At 43.2% G+C, this 16,979-nt stretch overlaps 1 long non-coding RNA gene across 3 annotated transcripts in view; it reads left to right on the top strand.

The window, feature by feature from the left end:
- Positions 1-16,979, top strand: part of LOC126940779 (uncharacterized) — a 67,155-nt gene that overhangs the window by 37,805 nt on the left and 12,371 nt on the right. For all 3 annotated transcript variants that reach the window (XR_007720907.1, XR_007720905.1, XR_007720906.1), the window contains exons 3-5: positions 10,609-10,668; positions 12,061-12,178; positions 14,781-14,933. This is a non-coding gene — a long non-coding RNA (uncharacterized LOC126940779). The remainder of the gene's footprint in view (positions 1-10,608; positions 10,669-12,060; positions 12,179-14,780; positions 14,934-16,979) is intronic.

Genomic DNA, 16,979 nt, shown 5'->3' with positions numbered 1-16,979 from the left:
TTAGTGGGGGCAGGGAACTCCCCATAAGGCCATGGGTATGTGTTGAGAGAGGAACAATAAGACAGTGGGAAAGGTACCATGGGAGCCTGCACCACAGTGCGCTCCTGAAGTTTCTGTGTGGTTTCCAGATCTGCCAGAGCCTGATCTCATACACACTGATGTTGTACAGGAAATGCCACCTGAAAATATGGCGCCTTGGCATTTGAGGAAACAGTAGAAGGAGGTCATAGAAACTAGAAAGAATTCCTCCTTGCTCTTTGTCCCCCAAAAGAGCCATAAAACCTGGACCGAGTGTCTTCTGAAAATAAGTCACAAGGTCCTTATTCCAGAGGGGTCCTGCCCTGTGCCTGGAGGAAAAGAATGAAGACACAGAGATGCCTTGAATAATCTGAATCAACAGGCCTTGCTAAGTTCCCCCCAGTTTATTGACATTAGATTAGACCTTTTGTCCTCCAACTATACCTCTGTGGTCCTCCAACTATACCTCTGTGGTCCTGAAGATACACATTTTCCCGTTTTTTTGTTTGTTTTTTGATCTTCATTTCTGAAGATTCCCATGTCATGTAAAATTTATATTAAACAAATGTGTATGCTTTTCTTTTGTTAATCTGTCTTTTGTTGTAGGGATCTCAGTCATGAGCTTTGTCCTGGGTGAGGAAAAGATACTACAGTACATTTACATTTTACAACGAACACTGCTGAGCGGGCCCAGGTCATCAGGTGCAGTTCACATCACACAGTCATTTGTGACCCAGAGTCAGATGCCCAGTCTGTATCTGGACCCTCTAAGTCCAGGAACTGCTTTTCGGATGAAAAACAGTTGTCAGTAGAAGAGGTCACAGCTTTACTCAGGTTGCATTGGGTCTTACCAGGGTCCCCATCTAGCAGCTCTGTCTGTCACAGCTTCTTCCACTCCACTGGGTCTGCTGTCAGACTGCTTGTGCTACAGCCTGGACTTGTCAGAACCTCTTTCCACTCTGTGCCCACTCAAAACTGTCAGCCTTATCAGGTGAATAATCCAGTAATGAGGTTAGAGGAACACACCAAAGTATGATTCATGTTGTCTTTAAAATCCAAAAACCCACTAAGCATTGTGCCTCCTACATAACCAGTGGGGCAAGAGGTAAGTATGCTCTCTCCCTTTTCCTTTTAATGTTTGTTTGTTTTTCTTTCTGAGTCCGGGATCTCTCTCTGTCACCCAGGCTGGAGTACAGTGGCACAATCACAGCTCGCTGCAGCCTTGACCCCCAGGCTCAAGCAAGCCTCTCACCTCAGACTCCTGAGGAGTAGCTGGGACTATAGGTGCCTGCCACTGTGCCTGGATTATTTTTTTTTCCCATAGAGATGGAGTCTCGCTATGTTGCCTAGGCTGGTCTCAAACTCCTGGGCTCAAGCGATCCTCCTACCTCGGGCTCCCAAAATGCTGGTATTACAGGCATGAACCACTGTGCCTGGCCGATCTTCCTTCAGAAGGAGATATTCCAACAAACCACTGGACCCTCAGGAACTTCATCAGTATATCAGGACCCTGGACTTCCCAGGGAATTATTTCCCAGCTTGTTGGCAAGCATGTGTTTTACCAGAGAATCTAAGCTCCTTTCTGCTCACTAGATCCAATTAGCATAATATCATCCAGGTAATGAACCCATGTGACTTTCTGTAGAACAGCAAGACAAACAAGGTTCCTCCAGATTATATTACGACAGCAGGAGTTGACTTAGCCCTGAGGCAGGACAGTTAAGATATATTGCTTTCCTTGACACATGAAGGCAAAGTACTTTTAGTTATTTTTGCTGATATAGAAGGGGAGTAGTGAAAGAATTTTCTAGGTCATTAGCTGTAAATGAGGTGCTGGAAAGTGTTGCCTTTGGAGCAGCCAACCCGCAGCAACCCTGCTGAGAGAAGGCAGGGTGGTAAATATGTCAACCTCACTTGGCTCCTGTATTAGGGTTCTCCAGAGAGACAGAACCAATATATAAATAATATATCTATATCTACATATATATGTATTAAATAGATACATGAGAGGAGATTTGCTAGAAGAATCAGCCCACTTGATTTATGGAGGCTTAGAGGTCCCACAACAGGCCATGTGCAAGCTGGACACCCTGGAATTCCAGTAGCGTGGCTCAGTCCAAGTCCAAAAGGCTCGGAATCAGGGAAGTAGATGGTGTAACTCCCAGTCCGAGGTTGTAAACCTGAGAACCCGAATGGCCATTGGTGTACATCCTGGAGTCCAAAGACCAGAGTGCCTGGGTTTCTGATGCCCAAGGCAGGAAAAGAAGAGTATATCCCAGCTTCCAGAGAAAGACCGATGCAGCTTTTCTGCTTGTGGTCTATCTGAGACCTCAGCTGACTGGATGGTGCCCACCTGCATTACTGAGGCTGGTCTTGTCCACTGAATCTACTCAGACTCACATGCTAATCTCTTCTGGAAACACCCTTACAATTCCTTTATTACTATTTTTTTTCTTTTTGAGACTGAGTCTCCCTCTGTCACCCAGGCTGGAGTACAGTGGCACGATCTTGGCTCACTACAACTTCTGCCTCCTGTGTTCAAGTGATTCTCTTGCCTCAGCCTCCCGAGTAGGTTGGGATTACAGGTGTGCACCACCACGCCAGCTATTTTTTTTTTTTTTGTATTTTTAGTAGAGATGGTGTTTTGCCATGTTGGCCAGGCTGGTCTCAAACTCCTGAACTCAGTGATCCGCCCGCCTCGGCTTCCCAAAGTGCTGGGATTACAGGTGTGAGCCACTGCATCTGTCCTCTAGGTACTCCTTAATCCAGTCAAGTCGATATTTTTAAAAAGTTTTTTTTTTTTTTTGAGACAGGGTCTCTCTCTGTCACCCAGGCTGGAGTGCAGCAGGCCCAAGAGATTCTCCCTAGCCTCCCAAGCTGCTGCGACTACAGGCACGTAACACCACATCTAGCTAATTTTTTTGTATTTTTTGTTGAGACAGGGTTTTACCATGTTGCCCAGTCTGGTCTTGAACTCCTGGGCTCAAGTGATCTACCCGTCCTGGCCTCCCATAGTGCTGAGATTACCAGGTGTGAGCCATCATGCCCAGCCTTTAAGACATTTTTTAAAAACCTAATGTTGTGAAAGACCAATTTGAGCCAATAGAATACATTACTTCAGAGAATGGGAGACGTATAATGCAAGAAATAGAACTAAAAAAAAAAGACCTTCCTAAGCTAAGCCCCAGAAGACATGCGATTTATCTTCTGAAAAAAAAAAAAAAAAAAAAAACAAAAAAAAAAACCAGAAACAGATGGCTATGAAAAAAGAACACTCAAAAAGTATGAAAAAATTCTCAAAAATTAAAATCATGATTGCCAAAATGAAAACTTAAAATAGAAGGACTGAATGAAGTAGAAGATTGTATAGTGATGTAAAAGATATGGACAAAGAGATATTCCAAAATATGGAGCCATAATGAGGGAAAGTGAAAAATCAGAACTCACTATCAATCTAATAGAAGTTCCAGGAGGAGAGAATGGTGAATGAAGAGAAAGCACTTAGAGAAATGAAAGATAATTTCCTTGAACTGAAAAAGAATTCAAGTGCTTATATTGAAAAAGACAATAATACCAAAGACAATGAATGAAAAAAAGAGGATCACACTTAAACATATTATGGTGAGATTTCAGAATGTCGAGTTTGAAAAAGAAAACCCTAAAGTTTTGCAGAGAAGAAATAAAAGTGTCTTAGGTGGAAATGAAGAACAAATTGGCATCAGATATATCTAAAGTAACATGGCTAAAACACAATGAAACAGTGACCCCAAATTTATAAGGAAAACTGATTTCAACCTAGAAACTGACATCCAGTCAAACAGGCAGCTGTGAGAATAAAACAAAAGGCACTCACAAAGTTTATCTCTACATATACCTTTTCTGAAAAAATTAATTGAGGATATACTCCTTCCAATCGGAACAGGAATCCAAGAAGGAGACATGGAGCCCAAGAACAAGGGCACTCATCTAGTAAATCATTGAGAAGGAAGCTCAGGTGTCATTTGTGTAACAGGCTTAGAAAGTCGTCAGTTCAAGGCCAGATGCAGTGGCTCACGCCTGTCATCCCAGCAATTCAGGAGGCTGAGGCGGGTGGATCACCTGAATTCAGGAGTTCGAGACCAGCCTGTGCAACATGGCAAACCCTGTCTCTACTAAAACTACAAAAAAATTAGCTGCATGTGGTGGTGGCAGGCGTCTATTCCTAGCTACTTGCAAGGCTGAGGCAGGAGGATCACTTGAACCTAGGAGGCGGAGGTTGAGATCGCACCACTGCACTCTAGCCTGGGCAACAGCACAAGACTCCATCTTAAACAAAGGAAAAAAAAAGGAAAAAAATCATCAGTTCATATTAAAACAGGAAGTCAAGGGGCTGCAAGAATAATACATATTTTTTTGAGACAGGGTCTCGCTCTGTCACCCAGGCTGGAGTGCTGTGTTGCCATCATAGCTCAAGGTAGCCTTGATGTCCTGGGCTCAGGTGATCTTCTTGAGCCCAGTAGCTAGGACTCACCCTCCTGAGTAGCTAGGACTACAGGCAAGTGCCACCATGCCCAGCTAATTTTTTAATTTTAATTTTTGTAGAGATGGGGTCTCACTGTGTTGCCCAGGCTGGTCTCGAACTCCTGGTCTTGAGGCATCTGCCCACCTCGGCCTCCAAAAGTTCCGGGATTACAGAGGTGGGCAGATGGCTTGAGCTCAGGAATTTGACACAAGCCTGAGCAACATGGCGAAACCCCGTCCCTACTAAAAATATGAAAACTAGCTGGGCATAGTGGCACATGCCTGTAGTCCCAGCTACTCAGGAGGCTGAGGTGAGAGGATCACCTGAGCATGGGAGGATGAGGCTGCAGTAAGCCATGATCACATCAGTGTACTCCAGTTGGGTGATAGAGTGAGACTCTGCCTTTAAAAAAAAAAAAAATGAAGCTAACTAAAATAGGACATGATTTTGAGCTATGTATTGAATTTGGAAAAAATATTCTGTTAAATCATGGCAGATTTAATAACATAGAATATGTTCCCTTTTCTATGGGTTTAGTCATATTACACATTTCTGCAGTGCACCTATGCACAAAACACAAAAGAATCATAGTTAACAGAATGAAGAGGTAAGGGCAGTGGCAGAACTGAATAGAAATCAGGGAAGGGGAAGCGAGGTGGGAAGCCCTGTAGATACCACATGTCCTTATCTTACAGAGTGGCTCTCAGGAGGGCTGAAAAGGGAGCGTGGTTACCCCTGGGGAGTGGGAGTGGAGCAGGAGCTGGGGGAGAGGAGGAAGGCGAGCTCTACTGCAGCCCCTGGCTTCTACAGGCACCTGGCTTTGGTCTCTAGCGTCAGGCAGAGCAGGCTTTACTAGAGAAGCCAGATTCTTGACTACCACTGCCTGTTTGAGACCCATGGCCCTTGGTCCTAGTTTCTGCCTCACTCAGCTCTCTCTGTTTCTGGTCCATGTAAGTAATTGTCTTGTTTCTGAACCATGCTATAGCTTTTTTGGTTTTCTCTTTGTGTATTAGTTTGACATTGTTAAATGTGTGCAGCAGATGGCATGCATCTTACAGGGCCATCTTGACTGGAAAGCCATTATACTGCTCTTATAATTTAAAAAATGAGATCCTAAAATACAAAAAGGGCATTCCTTTCTACTGGTAGGATCTGTCCTGCCACATACTGATACTGTTTAGTTATTATTTTCTGTACATCTGCAAAACCAGAGTGTATCTTTCAAATCAATGTAGGATCTCTTTTCTGAACTCCAACACAGGGGTATTCCATGAGGGAAACTGGGGCACAGAGAAGGAAATCATAGGAGTTCTGGTCGCTCACCCTCCCTCCACCTGTGAGTGCCCCTGCAAACCCTCAAGCCTTGCTTCAGGGAAGAGCACATTCAAATACCACGGTGGTCAGAGATGTCAATGTATAATCCCCACATGCTATATGTTTACACCATCTCCTGTGTTTTGACAAGCATCCCCTTCAGCATATTTGTCCTTTCAGGTCTCTAAGTCACTCCTGCTCCCGTTTCCTTCCATTCAATCCCTAATGGAGGTGACCATACTCCTGGTCATCGTCCACCTTCTTCTCCTCCTCCCACTCCCTCCTCCTCCGTGCAGAGACCTTTGTATAGCAAGTAATCATTATTTAGTCACCCTCTAGCCATCTCTTTCCCTAGCTGACTCATTCCTTAACAGTGCGTTCTAGGTCTTATTGTTTTGAGCTATTAGTCATCCTGATGGCTTTTCTTTGAAATCCTCCCCAAGTGCCTTCCCTTTCCTTTATGCTGTGGAGGTTGAATGGGATGCACACTCTGCCAAGAATTTCCAGGAGGGCTGAGGACATAATCTAGTTTATGATTCTATAAGACACAATAAGTAAACCATTGACAATTATGCCCTAACAAATAAATAGTCAGTCAGTCTTGGGGCTGCCTTCCTGTATTTGAATATTATTATGTTTCTTGCTCAGAGCCAGTTTGTTATCCACCGGGCTGGGGAATTGAATGCTCCTTTCCTCTCTAATATCCATTCTTTCCTTTGCTTGTGCTAGAACCCCCACTTATTAGCTGGGCACACGCCCACCCAGAATAAAGGCTATTTCCTAGCCTCCCGATTGCTAGATGAGACTATGAGACCAAATTTTGGCCAATGGGATGTTAATGGAAGTGTTGGATGTAATCGCTGATAAATATTTTTATTTATTTATTTATTTTGGAGACAGAATCTTGCTTTTACTGCTCAAGCTGGAGTGCAGTGGTGCCATCAAAGCTCACTGCAGCCTTGACCTCTCAGAGCCAAGTGATCCTCCCGCCTCAGCCTCCTGAGTAGCTGGGACCACAAGTGTCAGCCACCATGCCCAAATAATTTAAAAAATTTTTGTAGACACAGGGTCTCCCTATGTTGCCCATCGTGGTCTCACAAACTCCCAGGCTCAAGCAATTCTCCTGCCTCGGCCTCCCAAAGTGCTGGGATTATAGGGGTGAGCCACAAAGGCCAGTCTGAGAAGTGTTTTTAAATGGTAAGGTGTAGGTTCATTTTTGCACCTTCCTCCTCCTCACTGCTTGGAAAAGGAGATGAGATGGTAGGAGCCAAGCAGCCTTCCAGGACCAGGAAGCAGACAGAGCAGGAGGGAGGAGCTATGCAACCAAAGGAGCCTGAATCCAGGTGATTGTGCAACCCTGGGCTGCCTACTTTCCAGCTTATTTTATGTGTGAGAGAAACTGATTTCTGTATTTCTGAACTGCTGGGGTTTGTGTGTGTCTGAGTGTGTGGGCATGGGGTGGGATGATTATTTGTTTATTTCATATAACTAAACCTAATTCTAACCGATTCAATGGCCCTTAGAGAATGTTTCTATTTTTTTGTTTTGTTTTACTTGCATAAGCTGTTACAGATGGAAAATGTCTAACTGGTGGTGCTTTACTTTCCTCTGTGTGTGACTAGCTCAGGTATACCAGATGCTTATTCGATACCAGGTACTTTTTATGTCTTGTCTCATTCAATCTTGACATAAACCTCTGATACTACTATTATTTCCATTTTAAACGAGTGTACACCAACACTCAGAGGTTAAGTAAAATGTTTGAGGTCACAGAGTTGGTAAATAGCAGACCCAGGATTTGCATCTGGACGGCCTGGCTCCAGAGACCCTGTCTGGAGTGCCACACCGTGGAACTCTTTGAAAACTGACTGTATTCCCCAAGAACCTACTGAAAAGGTGTTAGTAATTGCACCGTCTCTTGAGTCCGTGCTATGTGCAGGTACTGCCTTGTACAGAAAGCAAATTCTAGAAAGGCTGCCCGGCCCTGAGTGTCGGGAGAGTGATGTTGATGTCAGTGAAGTGGCGAAGAGCTTGTATCATGCTGCAGCCTTGCCTTGTCCCGGGCACCTTTCAGTGCTGCTGGCTTCTGCAGTTCCCTTTTCTCTTCATTGATTTATTTTGAAATGGTGGTTGATAGGGGACTTCTTTTTTTTTTTGACAGTCTCACTCTCTTGCCCAGGCTGGAGTGCAGTGGTGTGATCTCGGCTCATCGCCTCCTGGGTTCCCTCCCACCTCCAGCTCCTGGGTTCAACCTCCGCCTCCCAGGTTCAAACAACTCTCCTACCTCAGCCTCCCAAGTACCTGGGATTACAGGCATGTGCCACCACGACTGGCTAATTTTTGTATTTTTAGTAGAGATGGGGTTTCACCATGTTGATCAGGTAGGTCTCGAACTCCTACCTCAAGTCATCCACCCGCCTTGGCCTCCCAAAGTGCTGGTATTATAGGCGTGAGCCACCATGCCAGACCAGATGACTTCCTTTTGAAATTCAGTAATCCTGGACTCTTTTTTGTACTTTAGTCTAAATATTCTTCCTAAATTGTTTCATATGGGCTTTCCTGTTGTTTTATGTTGAGAATTTTTTGGTATCATAAAAATCTTACTCATCATATATAAATGATACTATTTCTGGAAAGTGGTGACACTGAGGTACATCTTGTCTTATTGACTCACATTCAAACTCATTATAAGACAAAAGAATATGAGGTATAAAATAAGGTCATTTATCAGCTCCAGGCTAGTACCTGAAAATAATTAGAGATGAGCTAAGCTACAAGTAAAGTCAAATAATTAAAATATTTTTTAAACTGTTACTTTTATAAACTAACAGACTAAAATTTTTAAAAACAGTATCACAGGCCAGGTGAGGTGGCTCCCACCTATAATCCCAGCACTTTGGGAGGCTGAGGTGGGCACATCTCTTGAGCCCAGGAGTTTGAGACCAATTTGGGCAGCATAGTGAGACCCTGTATTAGTCTGTTTTCATGCTGTTGATAAAGACATACCGGAGACTGGAAATTTACCAAGGAAAGAGGTTTAATGGAGAACCCACAGTTCCGTGTGACTGGGGAAGCCTCACAGTCATGGCCGAAGGCAAGGAGGAGGAAGTCACATCTTATGTGGCAGGCAAAGAGACAGCTTGTGCAGGGAAACTCCCCTTTATAAAACCATCAGATCTCATGGGACTTACTCACTGTCACAAGAACAGCATGGGAAAGACCTGCCCCCATGATTCAATTACCTCCCACAGGGTCCCTCCCACAACACGAGGGAATTCAAGATGAGAGTTGGGTGGGGACACAGCCAAACCATATCAGACTCCCTCTCTACAAAAATAAACAAAAATTAGCTGAGCATGGTGGCACATACTGGTGGTCCCAGCTACTCGGGAGGCTGAGACAGGAGGACTGTTCCAGCCCCAGAGGTTGAGGCTGCAGTGAACCAAGGCTGCACCACTGCATTCTAGCCTGGGCAGTTCTTATTTGTCCTCCCTACTCTTTAGCTATTCTTGAACGGGAGGAGACAGGTTTCCATTTCCCTATCAAACAATTATGAAAGCATGGTGAACATCTGATGCAAATTAGGCTACCCTTTCCTGTAAAATTCTGTCATAAATCGGACAAAGGCCATTCTGTAGGTTGCCTCTGTATAATTCTTGAATATCAACCTCACCTTTCTTCTGAGTCTTGCACATAAAAACATGGCTCGGAACCTAGAATGAATGCTACATATTATGATTTTGAACCAGTATTCCAAATTAGATTCTCTGACACTTTTTTTTCTTGTTGATGTGTTATAATAATACAGACAACACCAGTTGCAGGATATAAGAACTGCTTTTCATAGGAAAATTGGTTATCCAAATAATAGGCTATGAACTACTCAACTAGTTCTTGAATATGGAAGCGGTATAGTTTCCTCAGTACCGTGAAGTACTATAAGAAGACATGATTAAGCATAAAAGCAGCTTAAAAAGAAACAAACTGATTTTGATCACACACACACACAAAACTCTATGGCAACAATATGGCATACAAAAGAGAAAAAACATACTACAAATTCATGGAAATATTTAAGATGAAAATTTAGGGAGCTCAACAGAAATAATGTAAAAAGCCCTAGGACAAAAACAGAAGCCTGGGCCGGGTGCGGTGGCTCACGCCTGTAATCCCAGCACTTTGGAAGGCTGTGGCAGGAGGATCATGAGGTCAAGAGATCAAGACCATCCTGGCCAACACGGTGAAACCCCATCTCTATGAAAAATACAAAAATTTAACTGGATGTGGTGGCGGGTGCCTGTAGTCCCAGCTACTCAGGAAGCTGAAGCAGGAGAATCGCTTGAACCCAGGAGGCAGAGTTTGCAGTGAGACAAGATAGCACCACTGCACTCCAGCCTGGTGACAGAGCGAGACTCCATTTCAAAAAAAAAAAAAAAAGCAAGCCTGGGCAAAGATGACAGATATATAATTCACAAAAAAGGAAGGGCAATTGCTAATATACATAAGAAAGGCTCCTCTTGCAACCAAGCAAAGAAATACAATTTGAAATGCAGCGTGGTTTTAAATAGCTTATATGAGCAATTATTTAAAAATAATACACCGTCTGATAGAAGTGATATTAGTGGACACCCTTCTTTGTTCTTGATCTTGGGGAAGAGCATTGGTCTGTCACCATGAAGTATGTTGCTAGTTGTACATTTTTCATAGATGCTGTTGATCACATTGAGAAAGCTCCTTTCTATTCCTAAATTCCCTTTTGTTCCCTGTTTCTACAGTAATACATAATATTGGCAACAATGTAACAAAACGGACACACTGCACTCTCCAGTGGAAATGTAAGTTTGTATGCTCTCTCTAGAAGTCATTTTAACAATACATATGAAATATTTTAATGCCATATTTTATGTCAGTGCTTTTATTTGTACATATCTGACTTAAGAAAATCCGATATACAGTTAAAGATTTAATTGCAAAGATATTCATCACAATGCTATTTATGATAATGACAAATTAAAAGTAACATAAGGTCAATATTAGAATGGTTAAGATAATTATGGTCAAACAAAAAAGAATAATATGCAGCCATTCAATTTCTATTTACAGGCTGGGCGCAGTGGCTCATGTCTGTCATCCCAGCACTTTGGGAGGCTGAGGCGGGTAGATCACCTGAGGTCAGGAGTTTGAGATCAGCCTGGCCAACATAGTGAAACTCCGTCTCTACTAAAAATACAAAAATTAGCTGGGCTTGGTGGCGCATGCCTTTAATCCCAACTACTCGGGAGGCTCAGGCAGGAGAATCGCTTGAACCTGGGAGGCGGAGGTTGCAGTGAACCAAGATCATACCACTGCACACCAGCCTGGGTGACAGAGGGAGACTCTGTTTAAAAAAAAAAAAAAAAGGGCGGGCGCGGTGGCTCACGCCTGTAATCCCAGCACTTTGGGAGGCTGAGGCGGGCGGATCACAAGGTCAGGAGATAGAGACTATCCTGGCTCACACGGTGAAACCCCGTCTCTACTAAAAATACAAAAAAATTAGCTGGGTATGGTGGTGGGCGCCTGTAGTCCCAGCTATTCTGGAGGCTGAGGCAGGAGAATGGTGTCAACCCAGGAGGTGAAGCTAGCAGTGAGCTGAGATCATGCCACTGTACTCCAGCCTGGGTGACAAAGCGAAACTCCGTCTCAGTAATAATAATAATAATAATAATAATTCTATTTGCAAAGACTTTTTAACGCTATGGGGAAAAAAAGAAAAAAATATAATAAAGATTAAAGATCAGGTCTGGTCTGGTCCATGAACTTGGTTTCAGAGCCAGGTAAGTGAGGTGAAGGGATTCAAGGTGACAGGGTCAGTATCCCGGTCAGGGACATGACATTGGAACCAGAGATCTGAGTGAAGACTCACGTTACGGTCACAAGACCAGAACTCTGGGTTTAGTGAGGGAAGGGCTAGAAGAAAATAGGAAAAAAAGAAAGAGAGAGAGGTCATTAGTGGGGAAAGGTAGGCCAGAGAGCAGACAAAGACCACATGACCTTAATATGGAAAACAAAACGTTCTTGTGCAGGTCCACCCGTGCCCAGCGCCACTGAGAAATCCAGCTCTCCAGTTTTCTACATGCAGAGAAAAAAGACAGGAAGGAAATATGCCAAAATAGTCACAGTGATTTTGTCTGAGTGGTGAATTATGGCTGATTCTTTGTTCTTTTTATATTTTCAAATTTTTATAATAGCACAGAAATATTTTTAAGAATTTCTGACTACAGAAAATTGGTTTTTTAATTCCCTGTGCCAAGTTCAGAAATATACCCTCATGGAACAAGATAACTAAAAGAAGGAAACTACTTCAAGGTATGTCCTTTTAATCTCTAGCCCAATTCCCAATTGCTTTATAAATGGACTTTTCTCCCCAGATCTCCTCAGGGCATTGCAATCACCTATACCAACTTGAGAATTTTCAAAAACATGTTTTTTCAAACTGTTGTCTCAAGTTTGGCAGCTGATGGGTAATTTTTTTTCTTTAATAGCTGCTCTTATATATTCATTCATTCACTGTTTCCATTAGCTGTTGAGGGTACTACAAAGTTGAAGTAAGTCTCTTTACAGATCTTATGTTCAAATTCCTTCTGTGCTATGTTTTCTTTCTCTTTCTTTCTTCCTGCTTTTCCTTCCTTCCTTCCTTCCTTCCTTCCTTCCTTCCTTCCTTCCTTCCTTCCTTCCTTCCTTCCTTCCTCCCTCCCTCCCTCCCTCCCTCCCTCCCTCCCTCCCTCCTCTCTCTCTCTCTCTCTCTCTTTCTCTCTTTCTTTCTTTCTTCCTGTTTGTTTGTAGAGAGGGGTCTTGCTATGCTGCCAGGACTCGTTTTGAACTCCTGGGCTCAAGCAATCCACACACCTTGGCCTCCGAAAGTGCTGGGATTATAGGTACGAGCCACCATGCCTGGCCAGGTGGTATGTTTTCTAGGAATAGTGCAAATGAAGTGAGGTAGGAATCTTAAAAGAATGAGAGAATACTATAGAAGCCTGATTTCTGCCTGAAGAGATCAGGCTGACTTGGCAAAGGAGGTAACATTTGAACTTTACCTTAAAGTAAATGGATTCCACTAGGTAGAGAGGGGAGGGTGTCATAACCTTCTTGGGTCAAGAACTACGTGTATCTTGTTCACTACTGATTGCCAAGAAACTAGCGTTGGCCCTGACACCCAGTAGGTGTTGCACAAATATTTATTTAATGAAAGTTTGAGGGCAGGGTAGAGATAAGACACAGCATAATCAAATTCTCAGGGGCAGAGAAACAAGGTTTATTCATACAAAAGCCAGTTAACTCTTGTGGAAGGATAAGCCATATGAATAGCAGTACTGGAAATTTAAACTGGACAGCTATATTGAGTCATAGTTGTGTTAGATTAAAAAGTACTCAGTTAATAGATAATCATGATAGTGGTGGCCGGGTGCAGTGGCTCACTCCTGTAATCCCAGCACTTTGGGAGGCTGAGGCAGGTGGATCACCTGAGGTCAGGAGTTTGAGACCATCCTGGCAAACATGCTGAAACCCCATCTCTACTAAAAATACAAAAAAAAAAAATTAGCCAGGCATGGTGGCACACACCTATAATCCCACCTACTGAGGAAGCTGAGGCATGAGAATTGATTGAACCCGGGAGGCAGAGATTGTAGTGAGCTGAAATCACGCCACTGCACTCCAGCCTGGGTGACAGAGTGAGACTTTGTCTCAAGAAACAAAACAAAACAAAACAAAACCATCTAAAAAAAACAAAAGAAAGAAAGAAAAAAGATAATCATGATGGTGGATGGAAATGTTAATCTGGAATGATTTCAAAATCAGTAGGATAGCTCAAAGGTGAATAAACCAATTACAAATCTATTAAAAGAGAATTAGGGAAATGTGCACAGGGACTAGATATTTAATAATGTGGAAAAAATATTGTTCACTTCAGTGTGATAAAAATATTTTGATTTTCTTTTAGAGAAACATAAGAAAATATTTACAGAGAAAATGATCTGATGTGTAAATTTGCTTCTAAATCATTCTGGGGGTTGTGGGGTATTGGTCTAGATGAAACAAGCATGACCAGGTATTGAAAACTGATAAACCTGGGGGATGACAAAGGAACTTTCTGGGGTGATGGAAATGTTCTGTGTGTTGGGTGGCAGTTAAACAGGTATATAGATTTATCAAAAAATCCATGCGTTTTACTTTTTTTTTTTTTTTTTGAGACAGTCTCATTTTGTAACTTAGGCTGGAATAAAGTGGCGCAATCTCGGCTTACTGCAGTCTCCACCTCCTGGATTCAAGCAATTCTTCTGCCTCAGCTTCCTGAGTAGCTAGGACTACAGGCTTCTGCCACCACGCCTGGCTAATTGTTGTACTTTTAGTAGAGATGGGGTGTTGCTATGTTGGCCAGTCTGGTCTCGAACTCCTGGCCTCAAGTGATCTACCCACCTCGGCCTCCCAAAGTGCTGGGATTACAAGCATGAGCCACCATGCCCAACCTTTTTTATTTATTTTATTTTATTATTTTATTATTTTGAGACATAATCTTGCTCTATCACCCGGGCTGGAGTGCAGTGGTGTGATTTCAGCTCACTGCAACCTCCGCCTCCTGGGTTCAAGTGATTTTCCTGTCTCAGCCTCCCAAGTAGCAGGGACTACAGGTGCACACCACCACACTGGCTAATTTTTGTGTTTTTAGTAAAGACAGGGTTTCACCATATTGGCCAGGCTGGTCTCAAACTCCTGACCTCAAGTGATCCACCCGCTTCGGCCTCCCAAAGTGCTGGGATTACAGGTGTGAGTCATTGCACCCAGCCTATTTATTTTTTTATTTGCATGCATTTTACTGTATATAAATTTGATGTAGAAAAGCTGGATGATGCATAGATTAGGTTCATTTTACAATTCCAATTTTTTTGTTTGATACTTTCCATAATAAAAGGTTAAAAAAAGGAAAAGAAAAGAGAGAAAAAAGGAAAGAAGCAGAAGGAAGAAGTCTGCTGCAGTACTGGAAGCAGGCAGATTATTGAAATTACAGTGGTGCCATGGAACAAGAGAAGGCAGATGAAGAGTGACACCTTTCAAGTTAACACAGGTAATGAATCATTTCCAGGGAGAGGGTTCTACCTCCTGGAGCACTAACGCAGAACCCAGTATTGAAGAAAACCGGATGGGTTACTTTGACTCAAGCATTAAAAGGAAAGAGCACAAAAGAATTATTCCATCTTTTTCTGGCCCAGTTTCCATTAAAATGCCCACTTGATATTCTCATCCATAAACTTGCTACTCTATCATCTCTCAAGGTAAAAACGGTGAGAAGAAATTTTTCTTTAATGTGCTTTTGGTTATAGGATTGAGACTTTCTCAGATGACTTAATAATACACCCAGGAGGAAAGGTATTTAGGGCTTTCTAGGGCAGGGTTTAATCCTAAAGCAATCTAGCAATGAGATTAGTGTTCCTGGATGTCTTGTTTCTGTCAAAACCACGTCCAAAGAACAGACCGTATTGCCATTCTCCTTTCTCTAGATTTCTGTTTTTATTTATTTATTTATTTTATTATTTTGAGATGTAGTCTCATTCTGTTGCCCAGGCTGGAGTGCAGTGGCGCAATCTCAGCTCACTGCAACCTCCGCCTCCCAGGTTCAAGTGATTCTCTGCCTCGGCCTCCCAAGGATCTGGGATTACAGGCGTGCACCACCACGCCCAGCTAATTTTTGTATTTTTAGTAGAGATGGGGTTTCACTATATTGACCAGGCTGGTCTCGAACTCCTGACCTTGTGATCCACGCTCCTTGGCCTCCCAAAGTGCTGGGATTACAGGCCAGGCGTGAACCACTGTGCCCAGCCCTGGCTTTTTTTTTTTTTTTTTGTATTTTTAGTAGAAATGGGGTTTTGCCATGTTGACCAGTCTAGTCTCAAACTCCTGACCTCAGGTGATTGTCCCGTCTTGGCCTCCCAAATTGCTGGGATTACAGGTGTGAGCCACCACGCCTGGCCTGATTTTTGTTTTAATTGTTAATATTTAAAGGATAGCAATCTCTCTGGGTATACTTGTCTGCCAATTTGATATCATGATAGCTAAAAATCTATGTTGCTTAAAGCAAAAGTTAGGTAGCAGCAATGGTGGAGGGGTTTTCATGACAAGGTTCACTGGTGTTGAGCATGTACAACTGTAAACATGTGATCCTCCTGCTTCAGCCTCTGGAGTAGCTGGGACTCCAGGCACGCCACCACACCTGGCTAATTTTTAAAATTCCTTCTAGAGATGGTGTCTTGCTACATTGCCCAGGCCAGTCTCGAACTCCTGGACTCCAGCGATCCTCCAGCTTTGCCTCCCAAAGCAGTGGGATTACAGGCACGAGCCACCTTGCCTGGCCCCATGCTTCTTTCCTACTCTCCGAATGCTTGTTTGACCAGGATGGGGCCCACTTTCCTCACATAGCCATATGGCTTATGGAGCTGAGTCCTAGCCCCAGCTCCAGGAGCAAGGCTGCTTAATCAAAGGAAATCCTGAACCTGTACCTCAACAGTGAATGGTTCAGAAATTAACTTCTGTCTCTTTCCTCTACTTAAATGGAAACTCCAAGAGGGAGAGGATGTTTATCTGTTTTGCCAAGAACCTAGAACAATGCCTGGCACATAGTCCTTTTTTTCTTTTTCTTTTTTTTTTTTTTTTTGAGACGGAGTCTCATTCTGTCGCCCAGGCTGGAGTGCAGTGGCACGATCTCGGCTCACTGGAACCTCCATCTCCCGGGTTCAAGCGATTCTCTTGTCTCAGCCTCCCAAGTAGCTGGGATTACAGGCACCTGCCACCATGCCTGGCTAATTTTTGTATTTTTAGTAGAGGTGAAGTTTTGCCATGTTGGCCAAGCTGGTCTCGAATTCCTGAGCTCAAGTGACCTGCCTGCCGCAGCCTCCCAAAATTCTGGGATTATAGACGCAAGCCATTGCACCTGGCCCTTACGTAGTAACTATTTAATGGATTCATTTTTCATTCCTCCTCAGCAAACATTAATTGAGCATATGTAAGACTGAAAAAGTCTAGTAGGGATGACTAGACATGTAAACAATTGCCTAATAATGCACGCTGGTAAACACCATCATCAAGTCATACATGAGGCTGAGGGAGTCCTGAAGGA

Source organism: Macaca thibetana, chromosome 17 (assembly GCF_024542745.1).
Source record: "Macaca thibetana thibetana isolate TM-01 chromosome 17, ASM2454274v1, whole genome shotgun sequence".
Classification (NCBI taxonomy): domain Eukaryota; kingdom Metazoa; phylum Chordata; class Mammalia; order Primates; family Cercopithecidae; genus Macaca; species Macaca thibetana.
This window is presented reverse-complemented; position numbering and strand designations above follow the sequence as displayed.